The sequence below is a fragment of the Neofelis nebulosa genome, chromosome 1 (genome assembly GCF_028018385.1).
Source record: "Neofelis nebulosa isolate mNeoNeb1 chromosome 1, mNeoNeb1.pri, whole genome shotgun sequence".
NCBI lineage: Eukaryota > Metazoa > Chordata > Mammalia > Carnivora > Felidae > Neofelis > Neofelis nebulosa.
This window is the reverse complement of record NC_080782.1, coordinates 234,126,957-234,144,223: the sequence shown is the minus strand read 5'-3', so window position 1 is coordinate 234,144,223 and position 17,267 is coordinate 234,126,957. Positions and strand designations below refer to the sequence as shown.

Below are 17,267 nucleotides of genomic sequence, written 5' to 3'. Positions count from 1 at the left end.
AAATATACAAATATTTACGTATATCTTCTGGTAAAGCTAGGTTTCTTCTCTTTCTTTTTTCTTTCTTTTTTTTTCAGTCATGAATCTTTAATTCTTTTGGAGTGTATTTTGATGTGCTGCACTGAGGTTTTTCTCCCCTGATAGTAAATTTGTTTGAACACCATTTGCTGAATCAACTTACTGTTCTTTAACCATTCAGGATACACCATTCACCTATCTTTCATATTAAATGTAACAAATGTTCAATTCCTGTAGTAAGTTGAGGGGGAAAATTTAGTGCTCAGTGGTAGAATGCCAATTAAACAGTGTAAATCTCAATTTTCCAGGAGAAAATACGCTGGGAGGAAAGTCTATTAAATTTTAACTGTTTTTTCTTCCAGTTAACATTATTATAATAATGTACTCTGCAAGTCAGATACACTGTACGAAAAGTGGAAGATTTATTAGAGTTTTGATCTGTTTTTGTTCGCTTCCGGTTGTATTGAGATATAACTGACCTACATCTCTGCATAAGCCTAAGGTATACAGCATAATGCTTTGGCTCATAATCACAAAAATGATTACTGCAATCAAATTTAGGTAACTTTATTTTTTTTTTAATTTTTTTTTAACGTTTACTTATTTTTGAGACAGAGAGAGACACAGCATGAACGGGGGAGGGGTAGAGAGAGAGGGAAACACAGAATCGGAAGCAGGCTCCAGGCTCTGAGCCGTCAGCCCAGAGCCCGAGGCGGGGCTCGAACTCACGGACCGCGAGATCGTGACTTGAGCTGAAGTCAGACGCTTAACCGACTGAGCCACCCAGGCGCCCCAAATTTAGGTAACTTTAGAGTTTTGCTAGGTACCACAAATACAAACAACACAAAATGGACTGCTTCTCCAAACGCAGAGCCTGGGGGCCAAAAAACATTGATCAATATGTGTTATGGCAGAGGATGACGAGGAAGGGTGGGATCCATCTGGGAGGTTAGAGAAAGCATCCCAAAGAAGTCACATTTAAACTAATGACTTCATTCCAAGCAGTTTCCAGAGGCAACCCCTCCTGTGGGTGCCTGTAAAGAGTCCCCCATAGTTGGTTGGCTCTGAACAGGCCTGCTCAGTGAGCTTATCTGTGACTGTCTTTCTGACTCTCTTTCACTTTTGAGCACCAGGACCTCCACACCCCTTCTCCCCAACCAGTGTTCCCTCAGGAAGCCACAGAAGAGGCAAAGGAGGCAGAACGGCATACCAGGTTGTTTCTAATCCGAGCAGATCCACGAAAAGGGGCTTATCAACTTCTGCAACATAGCAAACGGGCTAAAGTGACAACAGGTCTAGTACTGGAGAAGTGTAAAATACAGTCGTCAGGAGTTAAAATGTAACCACAGAAGCAAGAGGTCATCGAGAGAAAAGGAACTTGTGAAAGACTTCACATCTCAAGATGGAAATTCATTTTGTTTGGTTATTGCAGGTACTTAATAGCTTGGTAAAGCACCCTTCTTGCCAGCCTTCTCTTGTTAGTATACCTTCCCACCAGGCTTGGAGGCGGAGATCGTGGAATATGCTGAGGTTCAAGTGTCTACAACACCAGATATTTACTGCTCCCCCAGCCCTAAGGCAGTGTAAACCAGGCCAATTCAGCAGGATGGCAAAATGTTTGCAGCAGTAAACTGATGTCCCCACTGGCCACGAAAGTTGTGGTCCCAGTAAAGAACCTCCTTGCTTGATGATTAATGGAGAAATTCTGTGTTTCAAACTTCAGTTCTATGTTGAGTCACATCCAATGTAGAGTTTCGCCTATGTAGTTTACACTCTAGTGAATTTCAATGATCAGACTAGCCTAAACTCTAGTATTAAAGTGAATATGTTGTTCAGTTAGGTATAAATAAACACCACTGTGCTCACACACACATATGATAATCTATAATAACCGACTTCCCAGTTTAGTACTAAGATAGTCGAGGGTCTCCTTAAAGTGTGTACTTGATTTACTTTGTCACTTTATCTTAGGGAATAACTAGTTTGAGTCCTCTTTGGCAGACGGTAATTTCTGTTCTGTTTTTACTAAAAAGAAAAAAAAAAGCAATGAAAAATGGCTCAATTCCTCCAAGGGGGTAATAAAATATGACAGTTTGCTGGATGTCATTAAAGTAACTTGCAAGGAAAGAAATACAAATTGGTATCTGCTGCTGTTGTAAATCCCTATAGAAGCAACCCTTAAAAGATCAATATAGTAAAGCCCTTCACATCAAGTCATTGCAGATTATAAAAATAAGGTATTAAGTGTTAAAACCCCAAAGCAGCCTTTTTTTGGGGTCTGAAGTCATTTATTACTAATTTTGCGTATCTACTTAATTGCTCAGCAAAAAAAAAAAGAAAAAGAAAAATTGGTTTCTTGGTGGCTTGTCAATGGTATTAGACTATTCTAGTTCTTTGTATTACCTTAAAAGCTTCAGTTTAGTCATTTTTCCATCCCTAAACACTTTGGATTTGACATACTTTATAACCTTTATCACTAATTAGAATACAAATACAATAAATACAGGGGCGCCTGGGTGGCTCAGTCAGTTAAGTGTCAGACTTTGGCTCGGGTCATGATCTCACGGTTCACGGATTCGAGCCCCGAATCAAGCTCCGTGCCGGCTCCCTCTCTCTCTCTGTCTCGCCCTCTCTCTGTGCCCCTCCCCAGCTCACGCATGTGCACACGCTCTCTCTTTCTCTCTCAAAATAAATAAAAACTTTTAAAAAAATGAAGACTGATTCTGGGACTGGGTTTTTGGTTTTTTTTTTTTTTCTTTTCTTTTTGGGGCTAGGTTTTAGATGAACTCCATGGTGGAGAACCAGCCACAAGTACGGTAAACTGAAAGTATGGGCAATGTATAATTTCTCTAATTTCAAGATTTCTTTAAGACCCCTCCAACATCAAGCAACACTATCACCATTTCCTGGGTCACCCAGGCTGTAGATGTAGGCACCACCCTCCACATTTCCCTCTTGTTTCAGTCTCTAAATCTTATCCAGTCTTCCCTTGAATTACATCCTTCGTTTCTAAAGTCACCTCATTGCCTCTCCTTTGAAATATAATTGCCTCTTAACTGTTCTCTGATCTCTTATTTTCCCTATTCTGTTGCCAGACCAACCATCGAGACTAAATTTCATTATATCCTGAAACAGAAACCTTTAACAGTTACTCCCTTACTTTATAGGGTAAAGTCTAGCCTCATCCTTTGGTCTTCAGGGCCCTTCCGCAAGCTAAGAACATTTTCAGTGCGCTCTATTTAAGTACATTTGTTCCATATTCTGGTTACGCTCCTCTCCTACCCACCCCCATCTTGTCTCCAAATTTTGCCAGCTTTAAATAGCTCTCCCCTGCCTTCTGGCCTGTCCAGATCGTTCAGGGTTGTTTCAAATCCTCCACGGAGACACAATCCAGCCTATCTATGTTGACTTCCTCCTTTACCGCCTGGGAACATTTTTCTGTGGCCCTCACGCTGACACTTCATCATATGCATTTTTATCTGAGTATCTATCTCTGTTAATCACATACTCTGAGAAGGCGGGGAACGCATCTGTCCTGAGCATGTGCATGTGACAGGCCTGTGCTAGGTGAGCAAACAATGTGAATAAAGACGTAGTCACTACACTCCAGGGGTTCGTACTCTAGCGTAGGTGACAAGTAACTCCCTGTTTTCAGGGTAGCGTGATGAATGAATGGAGGAGGGGCATCAGGGGAGGCCTCCCTGAGAAGGTAACTCCTCTGCGGATGTTACCCAGGTGTGTACAGAGGGGGCGGGGCCTGGCACATCAGGGTAACGGGAAAGACATCTGGGGGGTGGGGGGTACAAGGCAGCATGCGCCATTGAAGGAACTCCTGGTAAATGCACATAACCACTAGTTTTCATGCAGGAACATGGCAGGAGACAAGGCCACAGATCATGAAAGCCTCTGTGTGTTAAGCTCAAGAATTTGAACTGCATCTTGAAGGAAGCAGTTTGGAATCTAAAATGATCACTAAGAACAGAAGTTGGTCTCTTCCCTCAAGGAGCTTATAACCTAGTATAAATACAATCAGCTTAAAGCGGAAGGATATGCTTTCTAAGGCCCCATAACTTAAGTATTAGCAAATATTATGCCTCCTCCATCTTGAAGTGTTAGACTAGATTTGGACAGTACATGAATGATCTTATGACCTAACTGCCTTCCCTTTTCTTGTTTCTACTATAATCTATCCCTAAGCATGAGTGGAAAGCTTGGAATGTGGGGGGTGGGGGTGGGGGGCCGGCTACTGCTGAATCTGCCTGAAAACCTCCAAGTGCAACACTGTGTCTCCTTTTTTAGGGCTTCTCACTGGACAACAGAGGGTATTTTATTATCAACAATTATTTGATAAATAATTATCAGCCAGCATTTGCCAAGGCATTTCCTAAGAGACCGCCGAGTGACGCAGCTAACTTATTCCTTCTTCCGAGTCTCTCGGTTCTATCCAGGAAAAGTACATCCCGGAGACAAAGCACCCACCACATGACCTCAATCTTGGCAGGAACGAATTACAGCATCACGTTATCATATTATCGTGTGGTTCTCTATCTTTATAGAAAGTCTTATGTGAACCATCTGCTAGTAAAAGATCTGTGTCTTCTGTGAGACCGGAGTTGAAAACACGTCATTGGAAACCTTTTAGCAAGAACTCATACAAACAATTTCTGCCTGAGTTTAATTTCAGGGAAAATTGTGTCAGCGACCTAACGCAAACATTAACACCTTTGCGTAGGTTCAAGTCCATTGTCCAAAACAGAGCTCCGTTTAGCACAGTTACGTGGGGTGATTACGCCCCCACATACTTTTAGGTGACTCCCCTTGCATATGTTCATCGAACAGCTCCTCGGATTCTTCTGGCAGTAGAGAAGGCAGTACTGAGTAAGTACATTTACTTTTTGGTGGTATCCGATTTTCTGGGAGAAACTCACTTGTCAAGGGGCAATTATTTCCCCCCCGTTACAGTTACTGCTGTTGAAGCACAATCTTGGGCCGGTCTCCCGAAGAATGTGTGTAGGTTTCCCGTGGATAAATGACCACGGGAACTGAATGACCAAGGCGCAAGCTGCCAGTCCAGACGCAGAGTCCCTCTTAGATCCGCCCCCGCCGTGCAACAAATACTGAGAGGACAAGGTCTTCCTCTATCCTGGAAGCGTGGTGGCGTCGTACTCCCGTTCGACTAAAAATCTCAGGCTTGCCATTTTAAAATGGATCCGTATCGAGGTCATCTCAGGAAAATGAGCGCTGCCCGTCCCTGGGTGGGCTCGAACCACCAACCTTTCGGTTAACAGCCGAACGCGCTAACCGATTGCGCCACAGAGACCCAGCTACCAGGCTCGCCGCGCGGTGTGTACAGATTTCCGCGGCCGCGGAGGCTCTCGCCGCCCAGGGCGTCGCCGCGCGAGCCGGGCGGAGGAGCGCGCGGAGGAGCGCGCGGAGGAGGCGGCGGGAGGGGCCGCGGCTGCGGGCGGCCCGGCGCGGGCGCGGGCGCGGGCGCGGGCGCGGGGGCGCGGGCGCGAAGAGGCCGAGCCCGCGGCCGCGCGGGGAAGGGAGGGGGGGGGGGCCCGTGGGGCTCCTGTGGGGACGAGGCGCGCCCCCGCGGGCGGCGCCGGCCCCGGCCCGAGCTCGTGAGCGCGCCCGCGCTGGGGCGCGAGCCCGGGGGACGCGGAGGGGCGCGCCCTGCGTGTCTGCGCGGGCCGCGTGCGGGGCGCCGCCGGGTGCCCGCGGCCCCCAGCAGACGCCGCCCTGGGTCCCGCGGGGAGAACTGGGCAAAGTGGTCCCGGAAGAGCCTGTGAGAGAAGAAGCAAGTGCGGTGTGGGCTCGGAGCACGGGGGCCGCGTGTGTCAGGCCCCAAACTTTAGGGCTGGCTTTCCCAAGCGTCGCGTGTGTCCCCTCGCCCCGAGGCTTCCCACCCCCCCTTCGGCACCACCCGTCACCGTTACCTTTTAATTCCGCAGACACCGTGCGTCTGCGCCCGGGCCGAACGTCGATCTGTGCTTGGGCTAAATGTGTTTCCCTTCCTGAGACCCAGCCGGTGCCCGCTTGGAGGGCATGTGGCCTCCGTTGATCGGGCAGAGTTTAGGGGACATCAGAAGGGGGCCTCGTGGAGGGTGTGGCGATTAAGATAAGCTGCAGACATCCTTCTGGGTGGCCAGTCCCTAGAGCTCGGTGGGGCCGCCTCCCCGCTCCTGGCCCTACAGCCGGGGGAGTTCCCTCCAGCTCTCCAGGGCCTAAAGCCGGTCCTTGAGTGTTCCTGTTTCCGTCCGATTTGACCCGACACCCACTCCTCCCCCAAGTTCTTTTTCTCAGCATTCACCCCCCCCCCCCCCCCCCCCCCCGTTTAGAAGCGCACGGTTCTGTGCCATTAAGTACATTTGTATCGCTGTGCAACGGCCACCACTATCCGCTTCCAGAGCTTTGTCCTGGCCTCAACTGAGGCTCTCGACCCCTCAAGCGCGAGCGCCTCATTCCCCTCTTCCCCCCTGAGCCTGCCAATCACCCTTGTCCTTTCTGTCCCTATGACTTTGACTATAGGCAGCTCACGGGAGTGGAATCGGACGGCATTTGCCCTTTCGCGACGACGGCTTATTTCACTTAGCGCAGTGGCTTCAGAATTCAGCCATATCGTTGCCTGGGGCAGCATTTCCTTCCTTTCTCACGCTGAATCATGTTCCGTTGTATGAATAGGCCACATCTTTACCCATTCATCCGTCTGGGGACACACTTGGGTGGCTTCCGTCTTTCGGTTTTTGTGACTGATGCTGCAGTGATAGTGATCATGGGTGTGCAAGCATCTCTTTGAGGCCTTGCCCTCAGTTCTTTTGGGGGTATCCCCAGCTGTATAATTGGTGAATTGTATGGTAATCGCCTTTAAAAAATTTTTGAGGCTCCATCACACCATTTTCCACACCGGCTGTGTGCCATTTTACGTTCCCGCCACCCCGGGTTTCTCTTTCTCCGTATCCTCACCAACCTCCCTGCCCACCAATCCCCCCCCCCCTTTTTTTAAGTAGTCATCCCAATGGGTGCGAAGTGTTATCTCATTGTGCTATTGGCGTGCATCTCCCTAACGATTAGTGATGCGGAACATCTTTTCTGAACCGATCTTTCTGTGCTTGTTTCCTCCTAGCAAGCCAGCTCTGCTTTATTGAGGAGTAAGCTGAGAGTGACAGAGGGCAGCGTCTGCTAAGCGGGCAGCTTTTGATAAAGAGTGGAGACGGCGGACAAAGTGGAGGCGGCAGGGAAGCCTGAGCCGTGCAAGGAGAGGGGGTGAAGGAGGAGTCTTCTGAGGAGGGCCATCTAGAGATTTTGTCCTCACGAGGTTCTTGTTCATCTGCGTTGGGCGACTTTGGGGGTCCGTTGTGTTTGTCCCGGCTCTGTAGGGATGTTTATGTATGTGTTGCTTGTGAGGGGCCAAGGGTGAAGGAGGGATTGGTGACCTCCACCTTGTACGTATTGGAACGGCTGGTTTTGGAACTGCCTTTGCAAAAGTGAATTTAAGATTATGCAAATGTGGGGCGCCTGGGTGGCTCAGTCGGTTAAGCGGCCTACTTCGGCTCAGGTCATGATCTCGCGGTCCGTGAGTTTGAGCCCCGCGTCGGGCTCTGTGCTGACAGCTCGGAGCCTGGAGCCTGTTTCAGATTCTGTGTCTCCCTCTCTCTCTGACCCTCCCCCGTTCATGCTCTGTCTCTCTCTGTCTCAAAAATAAATAAACGTTAAAAAAATTTAATAAAAAAAAAAGATTATGCAAATGTAACAGAACCTTCTATCTGCATTTTCAGTTTCTTAAGAACTGTGGGAATTCTTGTCTAAGTGTTGAAATAATGGTCTCTTTTTTGCATGATCCCTCTTAAAAGCACAGGGAGATCTTTCAGAGGTATGAGAAATAGAACTTTCTATAACTCCATTCAACTTTTATTTTGATCCTTGTTCTGCTGCTGCCCAAAGCACAATCTCAGTTAACTCAGGATTCTCTCTGTCTGCTTCTCTGGAGTTGTTTCCAAGGGCTGACACTTGGTTTTTAAAAACTTTTTAAAAAATGTTTATTTATTCATTTGGAGAGACAGAGAGAAAGAGCAGGGGAGGGGTAGAGAGAGAAAAGAGAGAGAATACCACGCAGGCTCCTCATTGTGAGCACGAGCCTGATGCGGGGCTCGAACTCATGAACCGTGAGATCATGACCTGAGCCCAAATCTAGAGTTGGACGCTCAACTGACTGCACCACCCGGGCACCCCTCCAAGAGTTGACACTTTGGAGGGGTGGTCGTTCATCTGGTGCTTGAGTCACAGTGCACACAGATTGCTGAGAAGGCCATTTGGCTCCTGTTGTGGGTCCCCTAACTCCTGTGCATCCATTGAGGGATGGGAATCTCTTGTAAGATTGGTGCTGGTGCATCAACCATTCCATAAAGTCCTTCCTGGCACAATCCCCTCTGCTTATGGAGCCTCGTTATGGCCTCCCCAAATTCGCATGTTAAAGTCTAATTTCCAGTGTGCTGGGTTTTGGAGGTGAGGCCTCCGGGAGGTCCTTGGGTGAGCCCTCATGAATAGGATTAGTGCCCTTTTAAGAAGAGGCCAGAGAGCCAGCTCAACCTTTTCCCACAGTGTGAGGCCGTGGCAAGCGGTCAGCAGTCTGCAACCTGGAAGAAGGCTCTCCCCAGAACCTGACCAGGCTAGCATCCCGATCTGAGACCTCCAGGCTTCGGAACTGGGAGAAAGAGGGTGCTGCTGTTTATAAGCTACCCACTCTGTGGCACTTTGTGGTGACAGCCTGAGCCAACTCAGATAGGACCCCAAGCTTTTCTGTTCTCGTCATCCGTGTCGGCACGCCTCTGTTTCTCCTGCCCCCTAGTGTGGGATGTGTAAGCGAGGTGTGTGTGTGAAAGGAAAAAGAAACAACACTAGATGTGCTCTTGATATCCCAAGTCCCGTCTGAAAGCGTATGGGTGCCCTTCCAGTCAGACTCGTTTGAAACTATTATCTAATTTTCTCTATCAAGAGACCCTGGGGTCTCTCTTCCTCTGTATTCACGTGGGTACAATGGTTTTCTGAAAGGAAGATGACTTAACAGGCCCGTTGTGTCTAAGAAGTTACAGGTGCTTATAAAACTCTAGAACAGGCATTCCAGGAACTAGATGGTTCTGTGTATTGCAATTCCACTCTCCCACTAACATGTAAGCTCTCCAGGGACAGAGATTTTAGCCGGCTGTGCTCCCTGCTGAATCCCCAGCACCTACAACATTGTCTGGCACAGCAGGCACTCAATAACTATGTGCTGAGTCAATGAGGAAATAAAAGCCGTAAGCTCTAAAGTAAACTGGAAAAAAATAAAATGTAACAGAAAAATTAAATTGCTAGTATAAGGAGCACTTACCAATTAATATGAAAAACCTCTTTGCAACTCAGCCAAAAGAAATCAAACAAATGCAAAAGAATGGGGACATGAATAGAATATTCCCGAAAGAGGAAATACACTTGACCAATATAATCATAAAAGTTTGGCTGTCAAAATCAAAATTAAATGACATAAAAATTTTCTTTTTCCCAAGTAGCAAAAAAAGAGAAAAGAGATAACACTAAAACACCGTCATGGATATAGAGGCTGTTCTCACACAGGACTGATGGGTGTGAACTTGGAGTATTTTTTCTGGATGGCGGTTTGGTAACATAAACATTAAACAATGCTTATCCCCTATCCTTCTAGAAATTCTATGTTAGAAGTCACAAGAAAGCAAACAGGGATGTGACTAAAGTTTTTATTATCACAGTATTATATATCATAGTGATAAATAGGAAACAACCTGAACATCCCGCAATAGAAGGAAATGATAAATGTGGCATATTTAGAAGATAGAGTATTAGTTATACAGACATCAGAAATAATTTTTTAAAAAGAATATTAAAAACATATAGGCGTGATAAAGTGGTAAGTTAAAAGTAGGATAGAGAAACATATAAAAACAATGTTTTCTTTTTTTAAAAAAACCTATTTGTTTATTTATTTATTTATTTTTGAGAGAAAGAGAGAGGGACCAAGCAAGCGGAAGGTGCAGAGAGAAGGGGACAGAGGATCCGAAGCGGGCTCCATGCTGACAGCAGAGAACCTGATATGGGGCTCAAACTCACGAACCGCGAGATCATGACCAGAACTGAAGTCAGACGCTTAACCGACTAAGACACCCAGACGCCCCCATAAAGACAATATTTTCAAAGAAGAATTGGCAACAGAGCCCTGATAAAATGTCAAGTTCAAAGGTAAGATGGGGACTTGTCTAATCATGATAACTCAGAACTGCCCGGTGTTTTCTACGCATCTCGCTGGTACGGACGTGACATATATATCACCTCACTTAAACCCCTGGCAACCCTATGAGGCTATGATTCTAATTTTGCAGGTGAAAGAATGTGCACAGGAAGCGATTTGTTCAGGTTGCAGAGCCAGTGAGCGGTGGGACCAGGTTTCAGACCTGGAGTCAGGCTCTGGCGGCCACGCTTGTAACCTTGACCCACACAGCCTCTCACTGCCTGTGGGGCAGGAGCCCACAGGGCGGTGCGTGTGTGTGTGTGTGTGTGTGTGTGTGTGTGTGTGTGTAGTTTTGGTGAAACCTCCAAAAGAGTGTTAGTGGTTATGCCTGGGTGGTGGTTTGTATTTTCTTCTTTACCTCTTTTTGCTATTTCCTCAAGCATTTGCAGCTAGCAGTACTTTTAAGGAGCCAGTGATGAAAGGCGACGGCAGCAGTTTCCCGAAATTACAGGTAGAGGGTGGTAGGTGGTTATTCTCCACTTGGTCTGTCTGGGGCCAGAAGAGTGCCCGCGTGAGGTGGCGACTTGGACAGCCCAGTGTGCAGAGTTGTGGGTCTTGGCCGAGCACAGCGTAACCGTCAATGCTGGCCTCTCTTCTCCAAGTCTTCAACCCCCTGAGAGAAGGGTGTCTGGGGAACGTGTAAACTTCTGCGGGGAGTTTTACAACGTGTGACTCTTCAGTAATGAATATGCTTTCATTTATTTATTAAAAAAATTTGTTTTAAATGTTTATTTATTTTTCAGAGAGAGAGAGAAAGAGAACAAGCCAGGGAGGGGCAGAGAGAGGGAGACACAGAATCCGAAGCAGGCTTCAGGCTCCGAGTTTCGGTACAGAGCCCAATGCGGGGCTCGAACCCACAAGCCGCGAGCGACATCATGACTTGAGCCAAGGTCGGCCGCTCCACCGCCTGAGCCACCCGGGCACCCCAAATATGCTTTCATTTAAAAAGAGATGTGGAGTGCCTGAGATTTTAGGTCACTCTTATATTTCTTCTTAATGTTCAAAAACACTTCTTTGCATTAATTGTCTTTTTCTACCATGAGTCGTTTTCATCTGGGAAGCATAACCCAACCTACTGGAGAATATTAAGACTTTTCTCTTTAACGTTGGTGAATATACTATGAAAAATTTAATACATTTGGGGCTAAATGACAGTCAGCAGATACTTCTTGAATCTTGTAAGGAACTGGGCTGGATGCTTCGGGGACCTCCCTTCTGCCCAGGACTCTGTGACACATCATTCCTGCCCACAGATCGCTTTAATCTACTTTGGGAACCAGGAGATATATAAAAACGTTTCAAGACAACATGTGCCAACTGCATGGCACAGATGCTAAGTGTTTTAGGAATGTGAGGTGGGAATAATCACTGAACAGTCAGTAAAGAGTCAGTGGAAGAAGTGGGTCTTGGGCTTGTCCTTGGCAGGATCCTTTAGCTGGGGAGGAGAAGGAACAAAGGCGGAGAACAGAAGATCAGCCCAGAGGAAGCACAGGATTTACATAGGCTGCGATGGGACATAAAGAAAGCTAATTGGTGACAGAGCATGGAGGGCCCTGAATACCCAGCGAGAAAATTTGCGTTACGAATAGTATCGTTCATAAGAGTGGAAAATTTTTAATGACTTAAATACTCATCAAAGGGACAACGTACACATTTCTATGGCATATTTATCCAAAGTGCGGCGAGGATGCGGTGAAAATTTTGAGCAGGAGGCTTGATCACAGCCAGGTTCGGGGGACGTTTCGTCCAGCACGGGCGGATGGGAGAGTGAGCTGGAAGGAGGATGACCAGTTGGGTGACTGTTTCTATAAACTCGATGTGGAGAGAGGAGGCCTTGATGTGGCCACGGAGAATGGAAAGGACACGAAAGACAAAGGTTTAAGGAGAAAAGCAGTGGGATGTGGTTGATAAACATGCACGTTAGAGCCGTTGACTTGCTGCTGCTGATGGCAATGACTCTGGCTTTCAGATCTAATGATTGCATAGGGTTTTTTTAATGTTTATTTATTAAATTTTTTTCAACGCTTATTTATTATTGAGAGACAGAGACATGAGCATGGGAGGGGCAGAGGGAGGAGGAGACACAGAATCCGAAGCAGGTGCCGGGCTCTGAGCTGTCAGCACAGAGCCCGATGAGGGGCTCACACTCATGACCTGAGATCATGACCTGAGTCAAAGTCAGACACTTAACCGACTGAGCCACCCAGGCGCCACCCCCTCCCCCCCCTTTTTAAAAAAGAAGTTCCACAATTTTTCTTACAGGTCTGCCGTACAATAGAGGCTCAGTACAATTTTTTCAATACATGGGCTGTTCCAGGTGCCCTGTTGTATTGCTGTAGCCCTTACTAGCAAGGTTGTTTTTCTGATTTCTAATCTAAACATTGCTGTATATTAAAACCCCATTTCTCAAGTGCATCTTTTGTGAAGAGGAATTAGTTAGTCTCGCTGGTTGTACACTTCCGTGTGTGTAAAGTAAGGCATGCTTCAGCTTGGTTTCATTATGATAAATGGTAACAACCCCTTTAACATTTGTCTTTAAGTCTGATCTTGCAATGCAAATTTGCTTGTATGAGCAAGGTGCTTGTACAAAATAAAAATTGGATTTGTGTAATGTCCCGGAGACCAACAACCTGGAAAGACTTTATTTATTCGTATATTTATTCATATATTAACTGAAGTGTTACTTTGTGCCCTAAGGAAGACAGCATGATGACCTCAGGGTAAGAGGGGATTTCATAAACACAACGTAAGTATGAACATAAAAGGTTGATGTATTTGATTACATTTAAAACGTATGTTAAATGAATGAGCAGAAAGTAAACAGATTTAAAAAACAAATAGACTGAGAGAAGACCTTGCAACACGTGTGCCCCACAAAGCCTTAGTATCCAGAGTTCGTAAAGAATGCCTACCAATTAGCAGAAGATAAACAACAAAACAGAAACGCAGGCAAAGCATCAGTGAAGAGGAAATCCGTATTGCCAGTAAACTCATGAGAAGACCTTCAACTCTTCTAATAATCTGGGAAGCAGCGTCACAGTGAGACGTCATTTCACACCCACCAGACTGGCAGAATGTAAGAGACTTGAAAAACAATTGGTGAGGGTGTGGAACACTGGCGCTTTTATCTCTTATGGATGAGAGCTGGCCACATGCCCTGGAGAGCAATTTGTCAGTTTCCTGGTGAAGTTAGACTCCTTCCCTCCAGTGCAGAGTATCCCTCCTCCAGACTTGTACAGAAGGATGTATACAAGACTGTTTGATCCAATATTGTTCTTAACATCGAAACGTTTTAAATGACTCAAATAGTCATCTAAAGGATCTATATAAATAAACATGCTATATTTAGACACTGCAATGCTATATAGCAGTTTCAATGTGTATATATCTAAAAAGGTAGTGTTGCCGAAAGCATAGGTACAGAAGTCCATGTGACTGGCAACAGATCAAATAATACAGAGCAGGTTATAGGGGAAAGTCGTGGACTTCCACATTTCCTCCCCTCCTTGAATCCCAAACTCAGAGAAAATGTTTTCTTTTCCTTCCTTCCTTCCTTCCTTCCTTCCTTCCTTCCTTCCTTCCTTCCTTCCTTCCTTCCTTCCTTCCTCCGTCCCTCCCTCCCTCCCTCCCTCCCTCCCTCCCTCTTTTTCTTTTCTTTCTTCCCTCCTTTCTTTCCTACCTACCTTCCTTTCCTTCAAAACAGGTTCTTTATTTAGTTCTTGTGGCTACCTTCAGAACTCTAGATTATATGTTGTTACCTCTATTTACTTATTTGGAAGACTTTTGACATTATCTTTTAACTCTTCAATATGAAGATTTTACTTTGCACCACCCAGTCTACCACCCTCTTCCCAGTATTAATATTTATATTTGTGATAGGCAGAGTTTTTAAGTTTATAAGTACTCCTCTGTGGTTCTCTGAATGTTCCATTTTCATAGCAACCTGTTCTTGTTGCATGGATACAACAGGGCTGGGGGTGGGCCTATGGTTCAGCCTACAGACTTTCACTTAACATTTGGTTGTGGGTGTGGCTTCAGCTGAGATTGCATCTGACCCTGCAGTAGAGCCCCTCATTTGCCTGGTAAGCCCCAACGGTTTGCTCATATATAAGGCAGATAGACCGCCTAGCTGATGTGGACTTCCACAGTGGTCTGTTCTCAAGCCAGTTATCTTTACCAACTAGGATTTGGATTCAGAGCTCTGGGTAAAGTGGGCGAGAAGGGGGCTGTCAGGCTGCAGGGGCCTCCAAACAGAGGCTTAAAGAAAGAAGGCTGAAATATTTTGTTTAGTATCTTTGGGTTTTGTTTTGTTTTGCATGGGAGTAAATGCTGAGTGCTGGCTTTCTGGGTCATGATGGGAAAAATGGTGTGAAGGGTAGTTGTCCATGTAAGACATTCATGAGTTCTGTCTCTTTTCAGCCCACTTCTTGCTTCTGTCTTCTAGCCCAGCTGCTGACTCGGAGCCCAGAAACATGTCAGGGTTCTAGTAGGTACATCACCTTCCAGCATCTCTGCAACAACTACAGAAAATTTGAGACTGTGGCTTCTTTTTCAGTTTCATTAGTTAATTTGTTTCATTCTGTCTTGTAGCTTTCAAAAACTTTTAGATACCTCTCTTGTTGGAATGGCAGAAACCACCAGCTGAGCACCCAATATTCATACTATCTTCCTTACTCACAAAACCCCTCTATTGGGAGTGGTAGCTGAATAACATAGCCTTGCTTTCCTTGCACAGAGAAATGGCCAATGAAATGTAAGTAAGTGGAAGTCTTTAAGGCAGCCTGCCAGAAAAGAAAAAAAAAAAAGGCAAAAAAACCCCCCAATAACAACAACTCTTCAAAGAGACATTGGGCTCCTGGCTGGCTCAGTCAGTAGAGCGTGTGACTCCTGATCTTGGGGTTGTGAGTGTGAGACCCACACTGGGTGCAGAGATTACTTAAAAACCTTTAAGGACACCTGGGTGGCTCAGTCGGTTAAGTGTCTGACTCTTGATTTTGGCCCAGGTCATGATCTCATGGTTTCGTGGGCTTGAGCCCTGCTTTGGGCTCTGTGCTGGCAGCACGGAGCCTGCTTGGGATTCTCTCTCTCCCTCTCTCTGCCCCTGCCCCACTCGTACTGTCTCTGTCTCTCTCAAAATAAATAAACTTAAAAAAAATTTTTTTTAAATAAAAATAAAAATTTTAAAAAAGAGAGAGAGAGAAAGAGATTGACAGACTCAGCCAGCATTTCTTCCTGCTTATCCTTCCCCCTTTCTTTTCCTTCCTGTGTGGAATAGCTCTGTTTCTTGGAGCCGTGGCAGCCACTTTGGCACAACTAGGAAAGGTCAAGAACTCTTGGAGACCTCAGCCCTGGCATCTTTCTGTATTTTCAGATATTTGCCCCTTCAGAGGAGGATTAGATATCCTTGCCTGCTGCCTTCGGACTGTGGGAAGAATATACTTCCATGCTTCATTGTCAGGTTTGGCCGTGTGATTTGCTTTGGCTAATAAAATATGAGTGTCAGAAACTTGCAGAGCATTGCACATGTCCACTCGCATTTTTGCTCTCTTCCCTTTGCCGTTAAAAAGGCACATCAAGGAGAGAAGCTGTTCCTTTAGCCCAGTTTCCGTTATGGGAAGACATCTAGAAGTGACGGGTAACCTATAAAATCAGTTAGAAATAAACCTTTGTTGGGGCACCTGGCTGGCTCGGCTGGTAGTGTGTGTGACTCTTGATCTTGGGGTTGTGAGTTTGGGCCCCATGTAGAGCTCTACGCTGGCAGCATGGAGCTTACTTGGGATTCTCCCTCTCCCTCTCTCTCTGCCCCTCCCTCACTTGTGCTGTCTCTGTCTCTCTCAAAATAAGTCAATAAACTTTAAAATAAATAAATAAATAAATAAATAGGTAAATAAATAAACCTTTGTCGTGGTAAGCCACGGAGATTTTAGGTTTTGTCACCACAGTGTTACGTAGTCAAAGTTGGCTTGTGCGATACGTAATAGGATACAGAAATCGTGTGTAACAAACAGCATATTAGGTGTTGGTGTTTCAGAGCTGAAGGAAAAGAGTGAAAAGCGCTCACACATCCCAGAGAGAGACACTCGCTCAACCCGCGGCATTTGGCATGATTTGGGGCGACCAGTTCTGAAATTCTGCAGTTGGGACTGTTTGGATCCCCTTGGGAGCAGATACTGAACTGGTTACCAGTGCAAGAGGTTTATGGCAGAGCAATGGCTGTAAAAGCTGATGGAGGAAACAGGATTGGACGGGGACGCCCCAGACTATGGTGGCAATCTGAGGAAGTATTAGCCAACCCAGTGGGGAGCTCTGGGCCAGCAGTTGTCCACCAGTGGGTACCACATGGGGCAGGCATAGCGAGGCCCTAGGGTTCCTGTCTGAGGTTCCACAGTGACCCCTCTGCTGGGGAGTCTGTACGTGTCTATCCCTTCAAGTGGGTGATCCTTTTCCGGGTGATCTGCCACCACTCGGCTCAGTCCCCGTCCCCGGAAGCAGTAAGCGCTGGCCTCTTCCTGCTTGCATGTCCCCACGGCAGGCAGTTCTCTGGGCAGGGATCCTCCGGGGCTCCCGACAGCTACCTTCCGCAGTGCCCACCCGGGCCGTGGAAAACCCTGTGCATCTCTCCCCTTTTTGTTAAGCTGTGGTAAAAACCATATTGCAAACTTCACTGTCTCGATCCTTTAAAATGTACAGGTCAGTAGGGTTAACTGTATTCATACTGCTGTACAACAGGAACCGTGTGCGTTTTTAGCCGACGAATTCCAGGAGCTCCCGCTGTTACCCTCATCCCATGCCCCTCGCACCAGGGTCCATGCTTCCCAACCTGAAGAGACACAAGTGGAGCTCTAGCAAGATCCATCCCGCTGCCCGCTGCCCATCCTACAGCAGCACCAGGCACATGTCCTTCCGCGTGCGAGAGGGGCTCCCGCTTTCTTCTGGCGGTTCCCTTATA

At 46.5% G+C, this 17,267-nt stretch overlaps 2 long non-coding RNA genes and 1 other non-coding gene across 3 annotated transcripts; 2 read left to right on the top strand and 1 right to left on the bottom strand.

The window, feature by feature from the left end:
- The first annotated feature begins 192 nt into the window (after positions 1 to 192).
- Positions 193 to 2,085, top strand: LOC131487598 (uncharacterized). Its single transcript, XR_009249846.1, has 2 exons — positions 193 to 579; positions 821 to 2,085. It is a non-coding gene; the product is annotated as an uncharacterized LOC131487598 (long non-coding RNA).
- Positions 2,086 to 5,264: 3,179 nt separating this feature from the next.
- On the bottom strand, positions 5,265 to 5,338 carry TRNAN-GUU (transfer RNA asparagine (anticodon GUU)). The gene has a single exon. It is a non-coding gene; the product is annotated as a tRNA-Asn (tRNA).
- A 4,696-nt stretch (positions 5,339 to 10,034) lies between these two features.
- Positions 10,035 to 13,683, top strand: LOC131487593 (uncharacterized). Its single transcript, XR_009249839.1, has 2 exons — positions 10,035 to 10,769; positions 11,572 to 13,683. It is a non-coding gene; the product is annotated as an uncharacterized LOC131487593 (long non-coding RNA).
- Positions 13,684 to 17,267: the final 3,584 nt, after the last annotated feature.